Here is a 6,812-nt window from a genome sequence, read left to right on the forward strand (position 1 = left end):
ATATTGAAATTATGTGTGTGTATGGACGGTGTGTGTGTGTGTGTGTGTGTGTGTGTGTGTATGCATAGCACTAGAGTTGACTACATAATTATTCTGAGTGGAATGAAACTATCTTTTATTGGTTTTGAATCTTGCCTTCCAGGAGGGAACTCTTGCCTAGTTTTGTAACCTTGGCTAAGAGCTTATATCTGGGAAGATCATAGACTCTGGGGGTGGGGTGGGGAGGACACACACTACCTCTATTTTGCCAAATTGTCATGTAGCAAAGCTTCCTTTAAAATATTTATAATTATACTCAAAGATTATTGCTGCATCCAGCCTTAATAACAGAAGGTTCTTATTGCTGTGGAAGGTGGTGAATGCAGACTCCATAACCAGCCAAAGTGCTGACAATAAGTGAGAATGAAGTGCTTGACAGTAAGTAGGACAACTTGTCCCTGCAAAACTCAAAGACTGTCACAGACGAAGAGAAAGAAACTATGTAAGAAGTAGAGGTTGGAGAGAAGTCTTTTGGACATGACAGCCTTTGAACTTATGAACTCACTGCCCGCAGAGGTTATCTGCCCCAGACCTACTCAAGATTGAACCAATCAGTGTTTCATCTGGATGGAGGAGGGGCTCGTGAGGCTCCATCCCTCCCTGAGGGACTCTTGGCAATCAACATAATGTTTCACTTTCTTCAGGGGTCCAGCCACTAATGAGTTGCCCTTGCTCCAGGAGGTAACTCCCTACCCACTCTCAGGAAAGAAACTCTAAGTAAGCACAGTGAGTCATATAAAGAAAGAAGCCATCAATGTAGGACAGGGGCTTGTTGGGAAGTAGCTTTCTAACGTCAGAGAGAGGGAGCTGAGAGAAGAGGGTGATTGTGAAAATGACCACGATTCATTATACAAATGTAGGGGATTGTCAAACAATAAAAATATTAACGAAAAGTAGTTCACTAACATCACATGGAACAATGGGGACCTGAGAGATGCTCACTCGGTAAAGTGCTTGCCATACAATCATGAGGATCTGAGTTCAATCCCCAGCATACATGTAAAAATGCCAGGCCTGAGTATGGACATAAGCATGGAATCCCCTTGCTAGCTAGCAGAGTCAAGAGGATCCCTGGAACTTGTGGTCAGTCAGTCAAGCCAAATATACAAGCTCATGATTCAATAAGACTCGTCTATCTCATATATATATATATATGAGATATTGAAGAAGACACTTGGCGTAGACCTCTGACTGCCACATCCATATGCACACAAGTTTATGCTCACCTGCACGTAAACACATATACCCAAACAGGAAGTGAGAGGACAGCCATGTCTTTCCTTATTTGCCATAACTCCCACTAATCACCCTGATTCCCTTACCTGGCAGCTGCTGCAGAATCTTTATTCACCCACCCTCTGTATTCTCTGGCTCAGTCTAGGCTGTCTTTCTTTTTTCCTCTGGCCTCGTCTCTGCAGCTTGTTCTTAATTATGGGAGTCAGTTGAGTTCATTGCCTTAATCTTCCTCTTGTCTTAAATTCCAGAGGCTGACACTTTGTATTCATTTTACAAATTCTACACCCAATATTCTAATGACTGAGAGGGACAAAAATTCATTGAAGGCGTAGGAGAAGGACAGAAAGTAAGGATATAGGAAAACACACACTCCTAAATCCGCTTACATATGGCATAGTACTGATTACAAGAAATGAGTGATTCATTTCATTACTCAATTTTTAAACCATTTAATATGCCTCCCAGGTAGTTCCCTGAGTTGGAAAACCACAAAAGAAAATGGAAATGCCTAATGCTTTCCAGAACTCTGATTCTCGATGCAGTTTTCATTAATATAAAATCAGTTTTATTCCAGTTCTACTCAAAGATGATGGGCTGCAAATCATGCCTCCTGTGCCAAATAGCATGCAAGGGGCTTGTTAAATGGAGAAGGAAAGGCTCATCTCACTTTCCAGGAGAGGCATTCTGCTGGATGGGTAGGTAAACAGATGCTTACAGTATGTGATGCCTTCATTTACCAATGCACATGTACATGATGGGTAATGGGAACTCAACCGGACACATCTATATTCGTCTACTGGAGGTGAACTGGAAGCTAACCTGGGAAATGAAGAAGTTTCAGTCAATGACAATAATGCACCAAAATGAAGTTATGAAAGACTTTAAGAACATATGAAAAGAAGAATAGGCAGGAAAAGATGATGCCATATATTGCTGACCAGGTACTGTGAATCTTCAAATCCAATCATGGTTGTTTGCCTCATAGTTCTTGGGAAACTTGGAATGCTCATAGCTACCTTGCAGGGGCACTCATCATGACTGGGTAACTGACTAGACAGGCTTAGAGGTCAGACTACGGACCCAGGCCTTTCTTTTCTTCTTGCTAGTGAAAGGTAACATTGCTTTTCTTGGGATTGCAGTGAAGAGTTCATTAATCTGTATAAGGCAGCATTATATCTGGCATAGGTGTTAAGGGTGAAAAAATATTAATTCTTATTTCCACATCTGTTCTAGTTTGCTTCTCTGTTTTCTGTGATAAAACGTTGACTAAAACTAAGGGAGGAAAGAAGATATTGTTTTCCAGCTTTTACTTTATATTATATTATTGAGCAAAACCCAAGCAGGAACTGGAGGTAGTACCATGGAGGCAGGAGCTGAAGCAGAGACCAGGGAGGAATCCTGCTTAATGGCTTGCTCCCCATACCTTGCTCAGCTACATTTCTTATACAGTCCTGGTCTACCTGCCCAGTGATGTCATCACCCACAGTGGAATGGGTCTTCCATCTATCAGCAATTAAGGAAATTCCCAAAGACATGCACACAGGCTGCTTCGATGGAGGTGACCCCTCAGTTGAGATTCCCTCTTCCCAGATATGTCTAGTGTATCAAGTTGACATAAATGAACTATGATAATTTTTTCAAACATTTATAACTGAGTGTTCTACAGCATTCCAAAGAGAGATCTTCCAACAAGGTTCGTTAGTCTTGGAAGAAAGAAGTAGACCACAGACATTTGTATATTGCAGGATGAACAGTGTCAAATTTTCTTAATTTTGCCTTAGTTTGCTTCCTGGAGAACTCACAAAATCCACTGCTTTTTATGCTATTAGTGTAGACTAGAGTCACCTGATAATGAAGCATTATCCAGTACTAACATCCAGCTGTAAGTAGTCAGAACTGAAAGTATATCCCTAAAGAAATGAGCCACTAAACTGGCATGATGAAAGCAGGAAATAGGAAGTGAAGAATTAAAAATTTGCCTATAGTAAGTAAAATACGCATTTAAACTTTGTTTACACTAAAAATACTGTATTGTTTATAAAGAGACTCTCATACCTTAGAGGTGTAGGTAGTGTCTTCTATCTTCAGTACATCCAAGATGAGGCCAACAATGTTTAGGTGAAGACCAATGTGACAACTTTGGTTCTTCCACCCCTTTCTTCTTCCACCTAGCTCTAATTTTTTATTGAGAAGGGGAAAAAGTCCAAAACATACTTTTAGGAGAGAATGGCTTTTAGGAGAGCATTTGTTGTCTTCATCAAGAGTTATAGTCACTGGTTGTATCATTCATGGGCAGTGTCTGCTGTCCAAGATGGTTAATTTTCTTGGGGTGTATGTGTTATTCATATTTACAGCAACTTGTTATTACACGGCTTTAGAGTTGCCACCTCATGTTTATAGACACACAGCAACAACAGGAGACAGAGAAATGGACTTGGATTTATTCAGTGGATGCTTTACAACCAAGTCTGTGTGTAGAGCCATCATAGAGCGACTCAAAGAGCTTACAGACAAGTTGGGGTAGGTATGAACAATACACATAAAAGGTTAAGTAAAAATGAAGTAAAGACAAGTAAAAATAAAATAAAAATATTATCCAGTACCACAAAGGGCTAAGAAAATCAGAGAAATAAGTGGTTAATGGAACATCTCATGATATCAACTTCAACTTGTAAATGTGACCCTAAACTTTTCAGTTGTCAGCACTGATGACCTTAACAAAGTCCCCCATGAAATAGCATGTAGAAAGAAAAGAGAAACTGAAGAGGGAACCAGGTGAACACACACAGCATGTATGAGTTCGGGAAGGTAGCTTGAAATTGTTTGCCCAGTCCCAAAGGCTTATTACAACAGTAGATGTTCCATAAACATGTGCTCAGGAAAGGAGTATGTGGTTGCACAGATGAGTATCAGAGACTGTCTTAGGATGGGAAAACATGTGTCCTGAGACTGATGGCTTACATTTCCTTTTTTGGTGTGTGTTTGACAAGTAGCAACTTGAGAGATGCTCAGAAATGTAGAAGAAGGAATAAATGAATTAGCTAATATCACAAGATCACAGGGTTGGAAGGAAATTGGTAAGATCACCAATCATTCTCTCAAATCTCAGGGGAAAATGTGCTAATAAGCTAAATAGAAAGATGCCTAGGGCCAGAATGTGAGAAAATATTCTGAATTGAAGTAATTGAAATCATAGCTTCATCAGTCAATTCTCCTATGAATTTATACAAACTATACTTCTAGTTGGATCTCAGTTTTCTTATCTCCTTAAGAGGAATAAGAATTATTATGCTCCACATTAAAACACTTTAATTTATTACTTAAAAATTTATTCATGTATACAATATGTTTTGATCATATCTACTCCCACTCCCAATCTCCAAATCATCTTACCCTCAACATTACACTTCTCTTTCCACTTCAAGTTCTCTCTCTTCCTCTCTCTCTGTCTCTGTCTCTATGTCTCTCTATGTCTCTCTATGTCTCTCTCTGTCTCTGTTTCTCTCTGTCTCTCTGTCTCTCTGTCTCTCTCTCTGTCTCTCTCTCTCTGTCTCTCTCTCTCTCTCTCTCTCTCTCTCTCTCTCTCTCTCTCTCTCTCTCTCTCTCAAAATAACCAAAGTCCAGTTAGTGCTGTCTGCATGCACACGGATGTATGGCCATCACTAGACCATAGGCACCTTACTAGAGGACAACACCCTCAAAGGCAACTGACTCTCCCTCCCCCAGCAGCCATCAGCTGCCTATATCTCAACTCTTTTGCTAGGGGTGAGTGGGGATGCCTTCTGTGAAACAGGATCTTCTGGACACAACAGAACCTTGAGCTTCTATGAGCTCATGAGTATAACAGCCTGTCATATCCAGAAGACACTGTTACATAGCAGTCTTTCCCAACTGCTAGCTCTTAAAATCTTTCTGCCCCCTCTTCTGCAATGTCCTCTGAGCCTTAGGGCAGGGGGTATGGTATAGATACAATCTGAAACTCCAGATTCCTCACAAAGAAACATATTTAATACATCAACATATTTTCATATAAAGTAGAAATTAAGAAGTTCAACTGTTCAATATTAAGAAGTATGCAAAAGAAGAACTTTTTTTCATTGAGTCTTGTAAAAGGAGAAATGCTAACCAAACTTACAATCATCATACACACACACACACACACACACACACACACACACACACACACACTTTAGTTTTTAGAAAAACCTGAGTGTTTTTGGTAGGTGACATGTCTTAAAGATTCTGCATACCAGGGAAAGTGCTTGAAAAAATAATGTAACATGATAGTGAAAGTAATCTGGCAGCAGGCTGTCATGTCGGGCCACAAAAGTTTTCAATATTTAATTAAAAACTTCAGTAGTATAAAACTCAAGACATGCCATGAATATTAATTAAAGAGATACACTAACCACTTATTTGTCAACTACAAGGGCAAATGCTGTTTCCTAGTGCACATTAGTGGGAAGATTTTAAAAAAGGGGGATCCACCTACTACAATAGACACCTGTGGTTGTAGCAAGAAACAGAGATGTGAGTGCCTCTTTGTGATGTACAGCCCTTGTCTGAACTTCAGAAGGGGTCTTTTGGAGAACCAGACATGGACAGAGCAGAGAAGTATGCCAGTCTCTGGGGGGGTGGTATGCAGAGAGTGGCTTCCAAATTTGCAGGGTTGTATAACTGTGCAGGGAGATAATACTAAATTTTAGAAATATCAAATAATTGAAAGCAATTCTTTTAGTTTTTCCTACTGTGCATGGTGCCAGCTCTGGGCTCAGGGACAAATCCACTGACAGGAGATTAATATCAGGGAGAACCACCCAAATCCACAGACACATAAGTTTCCCTCTGCCTGTTTTTGGTAGATAGCCATTTGGCTAAGACACAGTTACTTGGATAAGGCATGCCAACAGGGTCGAGTGTGGTCATGGCAAAAATTGAGTTTCGGATTATCCTTGCCCCTTGTGTGCTCTGTCACTAATGGGAACCAGGATCACAAGGTGATTTGCTTTCCAAGGTACTGCCTGCCTATGAATCAAGAATGACCATTTGTTCTCCTCTCTGTGAATGCAAGTTAGACCAAGTCACACAAGGGAACACCTGATCACTTAATCCCGATTTCTCTCTATTATCGTACGTGTTTGTGAGTGTAGGCATGTAAAGGCCACAGCATGCATGTGCAGATCAAAGGACAATTTTCTATCCTTGGAAGCCATCTCACTGGGTCCACTCTCTATCCATTATACTCTAAATAACATCAAAATTTTACAAGAATCAGAAATAAAGGAAGCGGTAAGGTCCTTCGCCATGATCCAACTACCTATTCACATATTACTTAACCTATGAAGAAGATGACCTTAGGAGAGAAATAAATCATCTGGCTTTAGGAGAAGAATGTTTAGACTGTACACCTTAAGCCTTACAAAGCATTTATTTGGCAGCATCCATAACTGGAGAAGCAGGAGGATTTGGAGACCGGTGGCCAAGCAGTAGAAAAGAAGAAAACTAAGGGAAGTCCACGAGGAGAAAGTCTGATCAGG

The sequence above is a fragment of the Peromyscus leucopus genome, chromosome 20 (assembly GCF_004664715.2).
Source record: "Peromyscus leucopus breed LL Stock chromosome 20, UCI_PerLeu_2.1, whole genome shotgun sequence".
Classification (NCBI taxonomy): domain Eukaryota; kingdom Metazoa; phylum Chordata; class Mammalia; order Rodentia; family Cricetidae; genus Peromyscus; species Peromyscus leucopus.